Source organism: Erinaceus europaeus, chromosome 12 (assembly GCF_950295315.1).
Source record: "Erinaceus europaeus chromosome 12, mEriEur2.1, whole genome shotgun sequence".
In the NCBI taxonomy this organism is placed as follows: domain Eukaryota; kingdom Metazoa; phylum Chordata; class Mammalia; order Eulipotyphla; family Erinaceidae; genus Erinaceus; species Erinaceus europaeus.
In genome coordinates this window covers 25,589,413-25,608,372 of record NC_080173.1, presented here as the reverse complement: position 1 = coordinate 25,608,372, position 18,960 = coordinate 25,589,413, and the positions used below count along the sequence as shown (strand labels likewise).

The 18,960-nt window shown below is 40.1% G+C and overlaps 1 protein-coding gene across 7 annotated transcripts in view; it reads left to right on the top strand.

The window, feature by feature from the left end:
• The window catches only part of ATXN7 (ataxin 7), a 178,071-nt gene that overhangs the window by 13,501 nt on the left and 145,610 nt on the right, over positions 1-18,960 (top strand). For 2 of the 7 annotated variants that reach the window (XM_060202974.1, XM_060202972.1), the window contains exon 2: positions 8,350-8,483. The exons of 3 other annotated variants lie outside the window; for them this stretch is intronic. The gene's annotated coding sequence lies outside the window, so the exon portion shown is untranslated. Of the gene's footprint in view, positions 1-8,349; positions 8,484-10,504; positions 10,600-11,345; positions 11,904-18,960 lie in introns of those variants that run through there. 2 more of the 7 variants (XM_060202975.1, XM_060202977.1) reach the window with 2 other exon arrangements.

The following is an 18,960-nucleotide window of genomic DNA, read 5'->3' as shown; positions in this document are numbered from 1 at the left end:
TGAGGGGAATGCTTGGCTTATGAGCTTTAGGCAGCCACTGAAATTATTTGGTCTGGTCCTTCCAGGGCAACTACAGGAACTCAAAATTCCGTAGATCTAGGTCCTTTTCCCATAGTGACATCAAGTGTTAATATTAAGAATATTTTATTTATGTATTTATTGGATAGAGACAGAAATTGAGAGAGAAGGGGGACACAGGGAGAGAGAGAGCACTGCAGCAGTGCTTCACCACTTGTAAAGCTTCCCCCCTGCAGGTGGGGACTGCAGGATTTGAACCTGGGTCCTTGCACATGGTAACATGTCCACTCAACCGGGTGCACCATCAACCAGCCCAAAGTGCTAATTTTTAAGTTAATAATTTTGGATGGCTCACAAGTGATGTTATAAATACCCAAATGGCCCCTGGGTGAAAAAAGGTTCCCTAACCCTGTTGAGGGAATAAAAAGAGGGAGAGGGGTTTAATCTTTATTAGAGAATCTTTTGTCTAGTTTACAAATATTTATCAATAGCCAATAGTTGCCATGCCTTAGAAGTATGGATGATAGGGAGTCGGGCAGTAGCGCAGTGGGTTAAGCACATGTGGCGCGAAGCGCAAGGACCGGAATAAGGATCCCAGTTCAAGCCCCCGGCTCCCCATCTGCAGGGGAGTCGCTTCACAGGCAGTGAAGCAGGTCTGCAGGTGTCTATCTTTCTCTCTCCTCCTCTCTGTCTTCCCCTCCTCTCTCCATTTCTCTCTGTCCTATCCAACAACGACGACATCAGTAATAACTACAACAATAAAATAAGGACAATAAAAGGGAATAAATATTAAAAAAGAAGTATGGATAATAAAAAGATACCAAATAGGTGGCTGGGCAGTGGCACACTTGGTTGAGAACACATGTTGCTATGTGTAAGGACCCAGGTTCAAATCCCCAGTCCTCACCTGTAGGGGAAGCTTCAGAAGTGGCGAAGCAGTGCTGCAGGTGTCTCTATCTCCCCTCCCCTCTCAACTTCTCTCTGTCCTATCAAATTTAAAAAAAAAAGTAAACATTAAATACATTAAAAATGACCTTGACTTTAGGGGTGCAGGAGCTACAGTGTGTCCTTCACTACTGTTTTCTTCAGGGCCTTCCTACCATATCACAGATGGATTGCATCCAATATCCTTAACTTTTCTCTCCAGTGTTCTCTGGTCTGACCCTGCCTACATGTCTCACTTATGCAGGTGCTTTTGCCTTAGTCCTTCAGACTTACCAGGGTGCCTCAGAATCTTTCCTCTGGAAATTCCTCTTGCCTTGAGTGCTTGTTGCCACCATCATCTCCAAATACCCCTTCTACCTCCTGATCCCAATGTAATTGCCACCTCTTCCCAAAAGCTGTTTTTAACCTTTCAACACAATGCATTGATCTTGTTACTTTCTCTCAAGCACTTTGCTTTTAATCAAGTCTTTCAATTTATTTGTGGAAAAGTTTGTTGCCTATCTTCTCAGAATGAAAGCACTTTGAAAGTAGGAGGCATGTCTGTTTGTATCATAGCTGTGGCCTTGCCAACATGTTTCAAAGTGCTTAATAATGCTGCTCAGTAAAGAATTGTAAAACAAACTGGCTCCAGGAGCTGCAGCAGTTCTGTGACCTTTGATTTCTCACTGCATTAAGTGTCAACCTGTATGTAAAGAGGGGATAATGATGATAAAGGCACTTAGCAGTGAGTCAGGTGGTAGCACAGCCGGTTAAGCACAAGTGGTACAAAGCACAAGGACTGGCATAAGGATCCCGGTTCGAGCCCCTGGCTCCCCACCTGCAGGGGAGTCGCTTCACAAGTTGCTTCCCTGTCTCTATCTCCCCATCTTTCTCCATTTCTCTCTGTCCTATCCAACAACAAAGACATCAGTAACAACAACTATAATTGCTACAACAAGGGCAACAAAAGGGAATAAATATAAAAATAAATTAAATAAAGTTTAAAAAAAACCAAAAAGGCACTTAGCAAATCACAGGTGTTGTGGTTTACCTGTGTTACATCCTCAATTAATTCTCAGCAAAATGATGACTTACTTGAGATAATATGGTTTGTAAATAGAAAATTTGAGCCTCGCCTGTTTTAATTCCAAAAGTTGGTGTATTTCTCCATGGCTTTAAGTAAAAGCACTGGACTAGGGGAGAGGGTCCTTGATACTTGAATGGTATGTATGACTTTACTGGGAATGTTGATGTTCACAAGGAGGCCAGCTGGGAATCTCTTAAATCAGGTTTAGGAAGTCAGAGTATGGCTTTAATTCCATGTAGATGAGAAGACTAGCTATCTTCAGAAGTAGCCTGGTATGCAGCTCTGAGGCACTGACAGAGCCCAGAAAATGAAGAGCATTGAGGGTCTAGGAGTTGCAACTTTCCACTAAACACTGTAGAGAAAACTTGGTGGGTTTTCTTTGCATAATGTTTATGCAAAGAAACTCTCTCGTGCCTGAGGCTCCTAAATCCTAGGTTCAATCCCTTGCACTACCATAAGCCAGAGCTGAGCAGTGCTCTGGTTAAAAAAAAAAAAAAGAAAAGAAAAGAAAAGAAAAGAAAAGAAAAGAAAACATTTGCAAGGAGATCACATTTGGAGTGCCTTTTTTGGTGTGGCATTGTCTAAAATCTTTCTTAGTTTACATCTGTGTAGCAGAGAAAGCTTTTTGCTGATTCTTTCACTCTGTTGTTGCACCCAATACATAGTATTTGAAAAGGCATCAACATTATGAAGGAAGATGTGGATTTATATATTCTGGGTTTGTTGTTGTTGTTATTTGGATGTTATTGTGTATATATATATATATATATATTTTTTTTTTTTCTTCCTTATTTTTTTATGGAAACCAGGAAATGAACCCAGGGCCTCGTGTATATGTATTGTCACTGTTTAGAGACCACCTAGGCTGGTTTTTGTTTTCCATTCTTTAAAGAGAAAAAAGGAGGACACACAGAGAGAGATTATAGGACCAATCCATAGAGTTGCCTGCACCCTGTTACTGTTTCTCTGTAATAATGGATTACTTAACTCAAATGAGTTGACATTTTACACAAGCTAGTTCACCTTTCTAGCTTTTATTTCTTGTTTGGAAATTAGAGACAATTAAAATATCTAACTCATAGGCTTGCTGTGTAATATCCACATGGTGCCAGACACACACACACACACACACACACACACACACACACACACACACACACACACACCAACCCTTTCCAGCTATGTTAGCTAGTATTATTAGTACTATTTCCTATCTCTACCAGTGTGCCTGTTTTATCATGCACATGTTCCAGCCCAGCTCCTACTGCACTAGGGGAAGCTTTAGGTCTGTGTTGTCTTTCCATCTCTCCCTTTGTCTCTGTCTGAAAAAATTAGCTTGTAGTAGTGAAACCTTGGCAGTGAAACCTTCCCAAGAAAAAGGAAAAGAAATTGCCATTCGATGGTAATGGTGGATGAAAAGGAACCTTATTGCATAACATGGCAAGCATCCACATCCCCCCCCCCCCCCCGCCCACACACACACACGTATACCAGAAAAAGAAAAACTTGATTTTTTTTCCCCCTGGAGGGACTTCACTATGATAAGGCATCTTGTGGACAAATAAAAATGGGAAGCTGTTCAGTTAGTTTACAGTTTGATTGCTTACGCATCCTTTTCATGATTTAGCATGTTATAATTATGCTACAGAAAGATACTAAAAGGAAAATCTTGTGTTGATTTGCTATAGAAGTAGTTCATGTAGACCTACCTAATGAAATGAACCAGGCATGATTTAATTCTAGAACTGGGCTAGGGGACAAATATAATGAGCTTTTAGCACCTTCTGATGCCAGAAAACGAGAAAGTGCTGAACATTGCAATTACAGGGTTTGCCAAAAGGGAACAGAAGTTAACAGAAAGAGCCCCTAGTGGTCAGAGTTGGGACAACTTAGGTAATTGAATAATATAGTAGTATAATATAATACAAAGTGTAAAATAGGCATAATTACATGGTACATATGGTAGAGTGAAATAAATATGCATATAGTATAGTTAAATAAATGCTAATATAATACAGAATGCAAATAATACTGATGGTATATGCTATTATAAATAAATGATTAAATAGGTAGGAAAATGTGAAAGAATAGGTAAATATCCCATGTAAACAAATTCCAGAAGATTTATGTCAATAATCTGAAAAGAATTGGCCATAACTACCCCTACCTTTAATGTAAGCTGTGCATATGGACATTCAGGAGCACAGTATATAAAGGGTAAAGCATATAAAGTAAATGAAGGGTGAACAATCCTGGCAAACATGACCTCAGTTAGATGACCAGCCTATTATGAATACTTAAGTGTACCCATGAGCTAGCAGAATAACTCACTTGGTTAGTGTGCTTGCTTGTATATGGCAATATGTCCCATCCACGTTCCCAACCAGACCCCACAACATGGGAAGAAGCTTCATTTCTGTGGTTTCTTTCATTCTCTTTGTCTCTGTCTCTGTCTGGAAAAGTCATTCTGGGACCAGCAAAATTGTTTGTTTGTTTGTTTGTTTTTTTGCCTCAAGGGTTATTGCTGGGGCTTGGTGCCTGCACTACAAATCCAATGCTCCTGGAGGCCATTTTTTCCATTCTGTTGCCCATGTTGTTATTGTTGGATAGGGCAGAGAGAAATTGAGAGAGAACGGGAATACAGAGAGGGGGAAAGAAAGATAGGCACCTGCAGACCTTCATCACCACTTGCAAAGTGACCCCCCTATAGATGGGGAGCCGGGAGCTCGAACTGGGATATTCTGGTCCTGGTGCTTTGCACCATATGTGCTTAACCCAGTGCACCACCACCTGGCCCACAAAGTAGCTCATTTGGATACTGTGCTGTTTTGCCATGTGTGTGACCCAGGTTCAAGCCTAGCCCCCACCACATTGAAAGAAGCTCTGTGCTGTGGTCTTTTTTACTCTCTCTCTACCTCATTGTGTGTGTACACCTATATATCTATAGGCATTCCAGAATGGCAGAGCAAAGTGACGCCAACATTAACTTGAATAAACCATTGAAGACATTGCAGTATAATCATTAATCCTCAAAACTGTTGTCAAATTCATCAAAAAAGCAAAAGTCTTGAGAAATTGTCACAGACTAGAGGAGTAAAGCATGACAACTAAATGTAATGTGACATTCTGGATAAGACGCTGGAACAGAAAAAGGACAGGGCAAAAAATGAAAGAAATATGAGTAGGTATACACTTCACTTTATATCCTGTCAAAATTAGTGCTTTTGTAGTAAGAGATATAGCATTCTAATGTAACAAGTCACCAACAGGGGAAACCAGGTATGAGGTGCGTAAGAGCTCTGTATACTCTTTACAACTTCTCTATAATCTTAATAACATCATAACATTTAAAGTTGTTTTAAAAAGACAAAGGCAGGGATGAGAATCTATCCTTCAAATTCAATTTCCATCATACTGGAATCCTGAAATTAATAAAAACCATCCTTGGTGTTCTGAGGTACTTATGGTGTGAAGTGGGGCAACTTTTTCTTACTGTTGTCTTGGGAAACCATGACACGGCTTGCAGAATCAGAGAATGCAGTATTTCTAAATGTTCTCCCGTGGAATTTCCTACTGGCATGACTTTTTTTCCCCCTTTGCTTCTGCCCAGTAGCAATCCCTTGAGTGGCATTTGCTGTCCTAGTTAATCAGAGGGTAAGAGAAATGAAAAACTCCCCTCGTCCCCCTCCTACGAAGTTTCAATGAGCACCAGAAATGTAGGTCAAATTGCATCACCATAAAAAAGAGTGAACAGGAAGGTATTTATGAAGTGCTGCCAAATTTCTCTTTAGATTCCAAGTCATGATGAACTAGTGTTGAGCCAGCTTAGGTATGAGGTAGAGGGAATCTTGTTTTTGATGTTTTTGTTTTGAATGTTACATTTTAATCAGTGATTAAAAAAAAAAAAGATTGCTATCTAGTGAAAAAGATTTCAACCCTAGTGAAAAGAGTTTATGCTAACTTTGTTTAATTTGCACCTCCCAACTTCTGGTATTCTAATTTATTAATTGCATTTTGGAGCAATTTATATTAATGTAGCCAGAGAGGTGCTAAAATTATAGAAGCAATTTCCATGTGTATGTATTTTAAAAATCTGCTTTGGCAATGATGTAAGTCCAATGTATTTTGCAAATTACATATAATTGTGTGCTCAGTAGGGTCTTGATTCATATACAGAAATTTAAAAAATGCTTTTATCTTTAAATTGTGTTTAAAGTATGCTGTTACACACCTCACTTTGAATGACAATATTTTACATATCTTAAGATATAATAAGTCTCTAATACATAGTTTGTTTTTTTAAAGCATATAGGATGCTGTACTCTTTTAAGACTGTTAAACATTGGTTGCCAGAGCAGTTCATGTTAATAACATTGTTAGAATCAAAATCCTGGTAGCCAAACCTATTCTAAAACCTCCATTTCTGTTCTATAAAGAGGCTCATAGTTCACTTTTACACAAAGTGTAAAGTTGGGTGATAAAATGTATTTGCATAGGTTTAGGTATTACTTTATCTTCCAAGCTAAAGGAATTAGTTGTAAAATATGTTTCTGATCCAACATACTCTAGCTATTTTTAACTTTTCATTTTTAAATAATTATAGCTACTCAGAAAGTTGAGAGAACAGTGCATAGAGATCCTGATTACTCTCCATTCAGTTTCTCCTGTTGACTTCTTAATTAATTGTAGTGTAGCATTAAAATCTGAAATTTGACATTAGTATAAAATAATTTTATCTTTGGTGTAGATACTGTAACTACTGCCATATGCTATTTATTCCTTTGTCGTCACAGTCATTACTGGCAACCACTAATCTTTTCTTCAGTTCTATAATTTTGTCATTTGGAGAATGTTACATAAATGTGATCTTTTGAGATTAGTTATTTCACTCAGAATTTTAACAATAATTTTATTTTCAAGGGCCATTTAGAAGAGCACACACTTTGACATGTATAAGAACTTGAGTTCAAGTTCACAGTTGCCACTTGGAAGCACCATAGAAAGGGGAAGAAGCTTCACAAGTGGTGGAACAGGACTGTGGTGTCTCTCCTCTCCCTCTTTGTTTCTTTTTTTTTAAAATTATTTTATTTTATTTTATTTATTTATTCCCTTTTGTTGCCCTTGTTGTTTTGTTGTTGTAGTTATTATTGATGTCATTGTTGTTGGATAGGACAGAGAGAAATGGAGAGAGGAGGGGAAGACAGAGAGGGGGAGAGAAAGACAGACACCTGCAGACCTGCTTCACTGCCTATGAAGGGACCTGCCTGCAGGTGGGGAGCCGGGGGCTCGAACCCGGATCCTGACGCCGGGTCCTTGAGTTTAGCGCCACCTGCGCTTAACCCGCTGCGCTACAGCCTGACTCCCTCCCTCTTTGTTTCTTATCCTTTTTTTTTTCCAAAGTAATATTTGTGGTAAAAAATAATGTTTTTTTAATATTTTATTTTATTTTATCCTTGTTATAGAGACAGAGAAGTTGAGAGGGAAAGAAGAGGTAGAGGGAAAGGTAGAGAGGGAGAGAATGAGAGATACCTACAATACTGTTTCAACGTGTGTGAAGCTTCCATCCCCCTTGCCAGTGGGGTCCAGGGGCTTGAACCAGGGTCCTTGCACATTATAACGTGCACTCAGCCAGGTGTACCACTGCCTGACCCCCATGGTAAATTTTTTAAAAGAATATTTGTTTTAAAAATAAGTGGCTTTAAGTCATTAATTTTCAAACCTATACTTTTCTAGCTTGGGTATTCCATATGCTGTGTTACTATATGTGAATAGCAGTTTGAATTGTATGTACCGTATAACAGGTGATTATAATATGAATTTTATTGCCTACTATTAAGGATAGTACCATGAAGTTAAAGAGAAAATTACCCCAGGAAAAATCCACCCTATCAACAAAGTAGAAATTTCAGTTGGTGACTGAGCAGGAGTAATATGTTCAAATTTTTATTTTAATTATACCAAATAAAATAACTGATCCAGATTCACATTTCATTTCATCCGGAAAGAACTCTTCAATGAAGACATTTTGAAGCACTGTATTTAAATGATCAGCAGCTGAAATCTTTACATTAATTAGCTAATGTAAAAATCATGTCGCAGATTGTCTGTATGTGGTTAGTGTGAAATGTCACGATGTGAAACCAGTCTCTGCATTCAGTTAATAAGATTCTCTGAATGTCTTGAGTAGAAAAAGGAGTCCTGTGGATAGATGAGGGCTGGCAGCCTCTGAAGTACAAGCCTTTTTAGATGTGGATGTATTGCTTAGCCTTTTTAGATGTGGATGTATTGCTTTTTACCCTCCTCCTTTTAATTTCTGACAGAGAGAAACAGGAGAGATGCCACAACACCACTCTACAGCTCATGGAACTTCCCCTGTGCCATGTGTTGTACACCCATGTTGTGCTAGGAGCTTGAGTCCAGGTCTTCACATGTGGTAATGTGTGTGCTGTGCCAGGTGAGCTATGTCCTGGCCCATGATAAGTTGTCATATATATAATCCTAGTTGTTGTAGGAATGCATTACCAGTGTTTGGCTACAAATAATGATACCATGGCACTAGAGAATCCCATGTGGCCAGATCTGAGTAGAAAGTGCGTCCCAAGGCATAGGGTTGCCTAGAATTTATATTCCTGAAGGTTGTGCCAGGACAGATTTTTATGATTAGCATAATCTTGTAACTGGAAATTGATCTTTATTTGCCTCTTGCACCAAACATTTTAGATAGTCTTCTTCCTAGACAGGAAAGTAATCTTTGTAATTAAAATCAACCTCTACTTAACTCACTTAACATTTCTCCTTTTGTTGTCTTTGTGTGCTTCAAGCAGCATGTATTGTACTTGCTATTGGGATGGAGGAGGAAACACTCATTCATTGATTATCATATGTATAACAAGCTCTGTGCTGAGATGTTTATGTACATTCATGTGTAATTACAATAATGAAGGCTTATATTGATGATAGTCATTAAGTGATGGATCTAAATTAAGCAGCTTTCTAAGTAACTCATTATAGTACATAAGTCAGTTTTCTTTGTCTGATTTAAGAAGTCCATTGCTCAAAAAATAGCCTATACATAGTATAAATTTCTATTAAGATGTACATACATTTATTGCACCAAAGTAAAAGACTCTGGGGTGGGTGAAGGGGAGAGTACAGGTCAGAAAAGGATGACAGGATCTAGAGGGGGTTGTATTGTTATGTGGAAAACTGAGAAATGTTATGCAAGTACAAACTATTGTATTTTCTGTCAAATGTAAAACATTAATCCCCCAATAAAGAAATTTAAAAAAGATGTATACACATAAACACACACGCTCATTATATGTAAAGTATCATGCTCATTTACATATAAGGTAATTTAAAGAATATCTGTTGATTTGTATATCAATATGTTAAATGACAAAGAATATAGAGATTTAAGACCTTTTTTTTTTTTTTTTTAAAGATTTGTCACTTACCTAGTCATGTAAGGGGTCAATTTTTGTGGCTCTGCCCACCTTACTGTGCTGCCCACCATTTGACTAGCAGAAGGTATAAAAAACTGAATCATCTTGGCATGAAGGTTTGTATGCATCAAGCCTAGAAGTGGCAACCAACCATTCTCTTCACATTTTTAAGACTCAAATAAAGTTGCCCCTTACTGCAGTGATTATTGGGAATTTTTGATGAGCTTTTAGACTTTCTGCAAAGATGAGCTTTTGGAAATAAGATTTTAAGAAATAGGATATAGGTGAGGACAAACATTCTCTGGGTCACAAATTATATTTAGAACGTAATAAAAGGATAGGAATTTTCCTTGGATCTTTTAGAGAAGAAAGTTAAAGGGCCACGCAGTGGCATACCTGGTTAAGTGCACATATTATAGTGCTCAAGGACCCAGGTTCAAGCCCCTAGTCCCCACTTGTAGGGGGAAAGCTTAATGAGCAGTGAAACAGGGCTTGAGGTGTCTCTCTGTCTCTTTCCCTCTCTTTTCTCAATTTATCTGTCTCTATCCAATAATAAATAAAAATACTAGAGAGAAGAAATTTAAATGTATACTAGATTGCTTACCTACCCTTTCATGACTTTTTTTTTTTTTGAGGAAGGTTAGGGCAAAAAAAATCTGCAAACATTTTAAATCAAACTTATACAAACTCCCTTTACTGGAAACAATATAGTAGTGACACTGGGAAAGTTATTTAACTAGACTTCCATTTTATATCTTAGAAGTATTTTTAATTATTTATTTATTATTGAACACAGAAATTGAGAAGGCAAGAGGAAATAGGGAGGGAGGGAGAGGGGGAGGAGGAGAGGGAGAGGGAGATAGAGAGAGAGAGAGAGAGAGACTTGAAGCCCTGCTCCACCACTTGTGAAGCTTTCCCCCTGCAGGTGGGGACCAAGGGCTTGAACCTGGGTCCTTGTGCACTGAAATGTGGGTGCTTAACCAGGTGCATCACCACCTGACCCCCAAAGTTTTTTGTTTTTTGTTTTACCAGAGTTGTGAACCTCTGGTTTCTGGTGAGACGGGTTTAAACCTGAAGCTCTGTTGCCTCAAGCTTGAAGGCCCTTGTTCAGAGCCACTACACTAGGTCAGCACTCTATAAACATTTTTCATATGATTGTGGGTGAGGATTATACAAGACAGTGCATTTAAATTACTTAGCCCAGGATCTGGACCAGAGTAAACAGTAAAAGCTATTCTTATTGGTAGTGTTCATAAGCTAAATGCTTGCTACCTGTTCATTTATTTGATATCTTTCCTAAAGGACTCTGCAAGATTAGCAAAGAATGACTCAACTGATTATACTTTAGAATATGAATTTTAGAATTCTATAACCCTAAGCCAATAGTAGGAGATTAATATTCTCCTGGCAGAATATTTGTGGAGTAACCTTCTCTGAAACTCCAGGCTCCCCTCCTTTCCAGTCAGCTCCACAGACTTTATATTCCCCTACTAAGAGAATAATAGGAGGACCAGAGTTTAATTTACTTCTTCCTCTTTCCAATTCCTTAGCACTGAGATCCGCATGTGATTTTGGCTGTGAAGAGTAAGGGTAAATGTCAGAACTATTGTTATTGCTCAGATCTAATTGCAAGTTCTTAGCACAGCAAGAACATCCCACCCCAGGCACGTATTAGCCTGAGTGGATTGGTAGATGTCAGGGCTGGTAGTTCCATTTAATCCAGTTCTGTTCAGTAGGCATTTTTTACAAATGTTTGACCCTGGGGATACAAGGATGAACTGTTGGCAGACCTTATCGCTTATAAGCCCACTTAGGGAAGTGGGTGTGATGACCTGAAGAAGGAAGATTCATCACTGCTGGATTTAAGGCAGGTTGTGAATTGAAGGGGGGAAGAAATGAGTTCAGCATTATAGGAAGAAAAGTGTGGAGGTGCAGAGGTAGGGGTTGTCCTGGGGCAGTGCCTTGGTTCTGTCCCTTATTGCCCTCATCTCTAGTCCCCATTTTCCCCATGTTGGAGAAGTTCTGTAAAAGATCCTGCATCGCAAACTTGGAAAGACTGAGATTGTAAAGTGTTTTCAGTGTGTTAATACTGGGAACATATCAGGTGATTAGGAAATGCCAACTGCTGCTACCTACTATTGTCCTATGTTTTTATAAGATCTGTACTTTTATTTTAATTTTCTTATTTTTTTTTCCTCCAGGGTTATTGCTGGGGCTTGGTGCCTGCACTACGAATCCACTGCTCCTGGAGGCTAATCTTCCCATTTTGTTGCCCTTATTGTTGTGCTTATTATAGTTGTTATTGTTGTCATAGCTGTTGTTGTTGAATAGGACAGAGAGAAATGGAGAGCAGAGGAGAAGACAGAGAGGAGGAGTGAAAGATACACACTGCAGACCTGCTTCACTGCTTGCAGAGCCACCTCCTTCAGGTGGGGAGCCCAGGGCTCGAACCCAGATCCTTATGCCAGCCCTTGCGCTTTGCGCCATGTGTGCTTAACTCGCTGTGCTACTGCCCGACTCCCAATTTTTTTATTTTTTTAACCAGAGCACTGCTCAGCTATGGTTTATGGTGGTGCAGGGGACTGAACCTGGGGCATTGGAGCCTCAGGCATGAGAGTCTCTTTGCATAACCATTATGCTATATACCCCCACTCAGACCTATACTTTTTTTATATAGCCTACGAAACAAGGGCTGACTAATGATTTAGCAGTCTTAAAATGAAGAATACTGAGAATTTTATTATATTTTATTTCTTTCTTAGATTAATGATGAAGTAATATTCTACAGACACACACACATACACCACACACAGTCAGCTAAGAAAGGGCGGAGGCATTTAATCTTAGTGAAGACTGGGAACGACAGGACTTGAGTTAAGAGAGCCATGCAATCATGTCATGTTGAAATGGCAAAGAGAGTGAGGGGGAGAGGGGGCAGGTGGTGGTGCACCTCGTTAAGCACATACAGTACAAAGCACAAGGATCCCAGTTCAAGCCCCAGCTCTCCACCTGCAGGCGGGTCACTTCACAAGCGGTGAAGCAAGTCTGCAGGTGTCTTTCTCCCTCTCTATCTTCCCTTCCCCTCCCCTCTCAATTTCTCTCTGTCCCATCCAAAAAGAATTAAGAGAAAGGGCCACAGAAGCAGTGGACTTATAGTGCAGGCACCAAGTTCCAGCAATAACCCTGAAAAAAAAAAGAGAGAGAGAGTGAGGGATGGCTCAGTTGAACTCTTTGGAGAAAGGAGAGGAACTAAATGTATATAAGTACATAGAAGTTGTCATAAGTGGAAACCCCTTTAAAAATGTTAAGACTCTGGGTGATGAGTTCCATAGAGGGGGTTCAGGAAAGCCTTTGGACTGACTACAGGGACTAAAATATATCCTGGAATCCCGGGCTAGAGTTTTTGGAGCCCTTCCTAGTAAATGGTCTCATCTCCCTCTTTGCCAGTTAGTAGTCAGCAGAATGACCTGAACTGAGGGCAGTCCATGCAGCTCAGTAGGTTCAAAAAAAATTACAGCTGATTTCTGAAGAGGGGGATATCTAGCAGCACAACTAGAAAAATAAAAACAGGTTGTATGGCACATATGCTCAGATTCTTACGTATTCTTTGTGAGGAAGAAAGCCTATCAGGGTGAAGGCATGGTAGAACTCATGCAGGAAGTGAATAAAAGAAGGACCACATGAGAGAAAATGCACCTATAGCAGCCTATAACCAGTTTGATAATATGTATATTTTATTGTGGTTCTTTCATTTGGTAGAAAAACCTTAGGATAGCAACATAGGCTGAAGGTCTCAAGTATGGCTGCTGACAGAGACAAGCTTACAAAGAAGATAGGTAGTATAGCCTCATGGGTTCTAGCTGATGGGAAGAGACAGTTCATGACATAGCAGCAACCAGCCAGGTATCTCCATGCAGGAAACCTGACCTCAGTGACCAAAGAGAATGGAAACATGAGACTTTATGTGAATTGTATGTACTACAACTTATTAAATATTAGCAACAGTTTTATTTCTGCAAATCACCAACCTAAAAAAAATAGGTGAACTATTTTAGACCTGTGAACTTTCTGCAGTTTAAGTTAAAAGAGTGGAGAAGAAAATGTGTAATCCAGGAGTTAGGTGACTCAGCTGATGAGTGTTCTGCTGCTTCTCTTGCCAGACACAGTACCTGGCACAGAGTGCATACTCAACACAGTTTTATTGAATAAACAAACAACTACGGTAAACTTCTTGTGGCTTCCAGTCTTTCCCTATACAGAATGAAGAGATTGGAGTTAGTCTTCAGGGTTTCTCTCTCTTTTTTCTCATTTTTGATTTGGAATTGAGTGAAATCTCTAGTATTCTCTCTTTAATGCTCTCTTCATACACTTATTTAAGGTGCCTGCCTTAAATTACATTAAAGTCCTGTGGTTTGTCCATAATTTAACCAAGTTCAGATGTTATAAAGAGGGACTAGAGAGAGAGCGCTTACCACCAGGGCTCATATCTTGTCATGCTTGTGGCCTCGGTGTGAGTCCCAGCAGCCCATGGGACTACTACAAGTCTGGTGTTGAGGCCTCTCTGCCTTTATATGAATGGACAACTTGGCCGGGAGAGATAAAATAGTATATGTATCAGGTCCCTGCTCTATGGGAGAAAAAAAAGCTATAAAGAAAATTGATACTATTCTCCATAAGAACAAAATTGACTCAGCTTGCTCTTTCTTTCTCTCTCTCTCTCTTTTTGTCTTTAGGTTTATAACTGGGACTCAGTGCCTACACTACAAATCCATTGCTCCTGGAGCCGCCCCCCCCCCTTTTTTACTGGACTTTTAAGCTGGTCCTTGTGCTTCTGTGCCATGTGCGCTTAACCCACTGCGCTACCGTCAGGCCCCCTCATTTCCTTTATCATGATTAATTTTACTTAATTTCTTTTTTTCAGGGTTCATTTACTTATTTATATAATGAATACAAATACTGCCAACAAAAAGCCTTTATACAAGCATTTCTGCATTATTTCAAGTGTGTCTTTTATAGTTTTTGTTTCAAAAACCTCTGCTAAAATACAGTTAATTTTGAAGAATATTGTGGATGCTATAACTATATCTCCTTTTTTTTTTCACCACCACCGTCACCAAAGGTCTGTGTCTCCATCCCCAGCCCTGTAGATAACCACAATATTTCTCTCACAGTCTTAGATATAGGTTGACATTTCCCCCCACATTCATGTTTAATACTCTATATTCTACATGTGAGTAAATTCTATAGTTGTCCTTTATTCCTTATTTACCTCACTAAGCATAATCTCTTCCAATTTCATCTACTTTATTCCACAGGATATAATACCCTCTCTTTTTTTGGACTCCAGGGTTATTACTGGGGCTAGGTGCCTGAACTGTGAATTCACTGCTCCTGGAGACTTTTTTCCCCTTTTGTTGCCCTTGCTTATTGTTGTTATTGTTGTCATTGCTGTCATTGTTGTTGGATGAGACAGAGAGAAATCGAGAGAGATGGGGAAGACAGAGTAGGGAGAGAAAGATAGGCACCTGCAGACCTGCTTCACTGCTTGTGAAGTGACCCCCTTGCAGATGGGGAGCCAGGGGCTCGAACTCAGACCCTTACACTGGTCTCTGCACTTTGCACCATGTGCACTTAACCTGCTGCGCTACTGCCCTTATAATACCCTCTTTATTGCTAAGTAATATTCCATCTAATATGAGTCTCATAATTTTTTTATCAAGTCATCTGTCAAAGAGCATTTTGGGGCTAGTGAACCACCCTCAGCAGGGAGTCTGGCAAGTAGAAAGAAGAACTCTAAATCCTCCCACTGTGTCTTGCAATTCTTAGTGAAATAAGCTTAGTAAGATACAGAGAATGATAATAAAAACATTTCAAGTAATGCAAAATAGAGCAGGTAGCTCACCTGGGAGGGCACCTGGCCATCATGCACTCTGCCCAGGTTCAAGGCTCTCGAACACCACATGGAAGGCATGGTGGGAACTTGGCTTTGTTCTCTCTCTCTCTCTCTCTCTCTCTCTCTCTTTTTCGCTCTCTCTCTGGAGTTACTCCCAGAATAGTGAAATCATGAATGTGCAAAACCCCCAACACCAAAGTAAATCTTCTTCTTCTAGCGTTTGCCCTTCTTCTGTAGCCAGTCAACAGCCTCAGGTTGAGCCTGATGTAAAGTTTCGAGACCTCCTTTGAATCTGGAGAGGTGGCAGTCGTTGACTATGTGGGTCATAGTCTGTCTGTAGCCGCAGGGGCAGTTCGGGTCGTCTCTGGCTCCCCAGCGATGATGGAACATAGAGGCGCACCGGCCATGGCCTGTTCGATAACGATTGAGGAGCACCAAAGTAAATAAAAATCTATTGTTGATGCAAAAAAAAAGGGCATTTTGGTTGTTTCCAAGTTTTTGCTATTGTGATTAAAGCCATTATGAATATGGGGTTGCATATATCCTTTTGAATCAGTTTTATTACATTTTTTGGATAAATGCCTAGGAGTGGAATTGTTGCATCATAAGGTATTCCCATTTGTATTTGTTTAAGAACTCTCCATACTGTTCTCCATAATGGCCGCACCAATTTGTACTCCCACCAGCAGTATAGTAGAGTTCCTCTCTCCACATCCTCTCCAACACTTACCTTCTCTTCTTTTATTGATAGAACCCATTCTCATAGGTATGAGATGGCATTTCAGTGTGGTTTTTAATTTGCATTTCTCTAATGATAAGTGAATTGGAGCATTTCCACATATGTCTGTGGGCTATGTGTATCTCTTCTCTAGAGAACTGTCTAATCATATTTTATGCCCATTTTTTTTTTACTTTGAAATGGAGTTTATTATGTTTTGATTCATATTTACAAGCCACAGTTAACCAAATCACTTCACACTTGTGTCTGTTTGTTACTAGGGCTTCAAGTCTGTGATGTTCTAGCACTGCTGATAGAATTTATTTTTTTTTCCAGATAGAGGAAGAGATACAAAGAAGAATACATAGAGAAAGGGGGGAGGGAGAGAGAGAGAGAGATCAACCACAGCACTTCTTCAGTACCGGAGCATTGCCTTTCGCATTGTGCTTCCATCTGAAACCAGAGCTCTAATTTAGGTTCGCATGCAAGACAGTGTTTTCACCAGGTGAACTATCGCCTGTCCCCTTACTTTATACTTTTCTTTCTTTTTTTATTTATTTATTTAAGAAAGGAGACATTAACAAAATCATAGGATGGGGGGAGGTACAACTCCACACAATTCCCGCCACCCAGTCTCCATATCCCATCCCCTCCCCAATAGCTTTCCCATTCTCTATCCCTCTGGGAGCATGGACACAGGGTCATTGTGGGTTGCAGAAGGTGGAAGGTCTGGCTTCTGTAATTGCTTCCCCGCTGAACATGGACGTTGACTAGTCGGTCCATACTCCCAGTCTGCCTCTCTCTTTCCCTAGTAGGGTGGGTCTCTGGGGAAGCGGAGCTCCAGGATGCATTGGTGGGGTCTTCAGTCCAGGGAAGCCTGGCCGGCATCCTGATGGCATCTGGAACCTGGTGGCTGAAAAGAAAGTTAACATATAAAGCCAAACAAATCATTGAAGAATCATGGACCCAAAGGTTGGAATAGTGGAGATGAAGTGTTGGGGGGGTGCTCACTGCAGACTCTAGTATATTTCTGCTTTCAGGTATATATTTGCCCTAGTTTATGGATACCTGTGAACATATGCTCTATCTCCTGGAACCTGGTGTATATCTAGGTTTTGGGAGTTTGTTAGGAAGTGAACTACCTGGAATGGAATTAGAGAATGCTATGAAAGGAAAGGTCTCACCCGAGTGATGAAGCTGAAGGGTTGTCATTCCACACCTGAAGTCTCTGGACACAGTCTAAAGTGAAGCATGCTGGGGTGGCACTCGTTGTGTTGATTAGGTTGCGATCAGTGGATGCAATATTATTTGATAAGAATTGGGAAAAGCATACGGGAAAGTGGGCCCTACCCTAGGGTCCCAGGACTGGGGGAGGTTTAGGCTCTATAGTGGAAATGTGAGGTTCCTGCTGTCTTAGGGTTCAAGAAGACAATGGATAGTTACTGTTATCATCACATTATTTGGTAATTGGGTTAAATTTGAAAAGTCCCTTTGTTAGACATACAATCAATTTTTCCCCCTCTCATATTAATTAAATAGTGATTTTATATAACTACAATTTAATAGGTGTGTACATAAACACCATTCCTATCACCATAAGATTGTGTCCCACCTCACCCCTCCGCCCCCCCCCCCCCCCCAGCCAGCCCAGGAAGCCACAAGTCCACCCTCCCGCTCACTACAGGGTTTTTACTTTGGTGCCCTACTTTGAATTTAGTCAGATCCTGCCTTTAGTTTCCCTTTCAGATCTTTCTCAACTTCTGTTGATGAGTGGGATCACCCCATACTCATCTTTATCTTTCTGACTTAGCTCACTTAACATAATTCCTTCTAGCTCTGACCAAGATGGGTCAGAGAAGGTGGGTTCATTGTTCTTGATAGCTGCATAGTATTCCATTGTGTATATATACCACAGCTTTATCAGCCACTCACCTGTTGTTGGGCACCTGGGTTGCTTCCAGGTTTTAGCTATTATGAATTGTGCTGCTATGAACATAGGAGTACACACCTCTTTTTGGTTGGGTGTTATGGACCCAATAAATAGTGATTTTATATAACTACAATTTAATAGGTGTGTACATAAACACCATTCCCATCACCAAAAGATTGTGTCCCACCTCACCCACCCACCCCCACCCCCCTGCCGGCCCAGGAAGCCACATGTCCACCCTCCCGCTCACCACAGGGTTTTTACTTTGGTGCCCTACTTTCAGTGGGTTGTTCTTTTTCTTTTTGTTGAGCTGTAATGAGTTCTTTATAGATGTTTGATATTAACTGCTTGTCTGAACTGTAGTATGAAAATAGCTTTTCCCATTTTCTGGGTTTCCTTTTTTGGATGTATAGAAGCTTTTTTGATAATAGTCCCATTTGTTCATTCTTGTTTATGTTTCCCTTGCCTATGGGGTGGAGTCTCCAAATACATCTTTAATGGTAGAGTTCTAAAGTTTTACTTCATTTCAGCAGACTTAGTTCTACAACAAAGAGTGATCCAGGTTATTCCTTAAATTGCAGCAAGACCCTCAGAGTCTTAAAGGAACATAAAAATATTACTCCCAGAAAATAAGTCACCTTCTCAGTAAACAAAGTTTATAAAACACTGCCCATGTAGGGAGTTGGACAATAGCACAGCAGTTTAAGCACACATGGCACAAAGCGCAAGGTCCAGCAGAAGGATCCCGGGTTGAGACCCTGGCTCCCTACCTGCAGAAGGTCGCTTTGCAAGCGGTGAAGCAGGTCTGTAGGTGTCTTTCTCTCCTCCTTTCTGTCTTCCTCTCCTCTCTCCATTTCTCTCTGTCCTATTCAACAACAGCAACAGCTATGACAGCAATAACAACTACAACAAGCACAACAACAAGGGCAACAAAATGGGAAAATT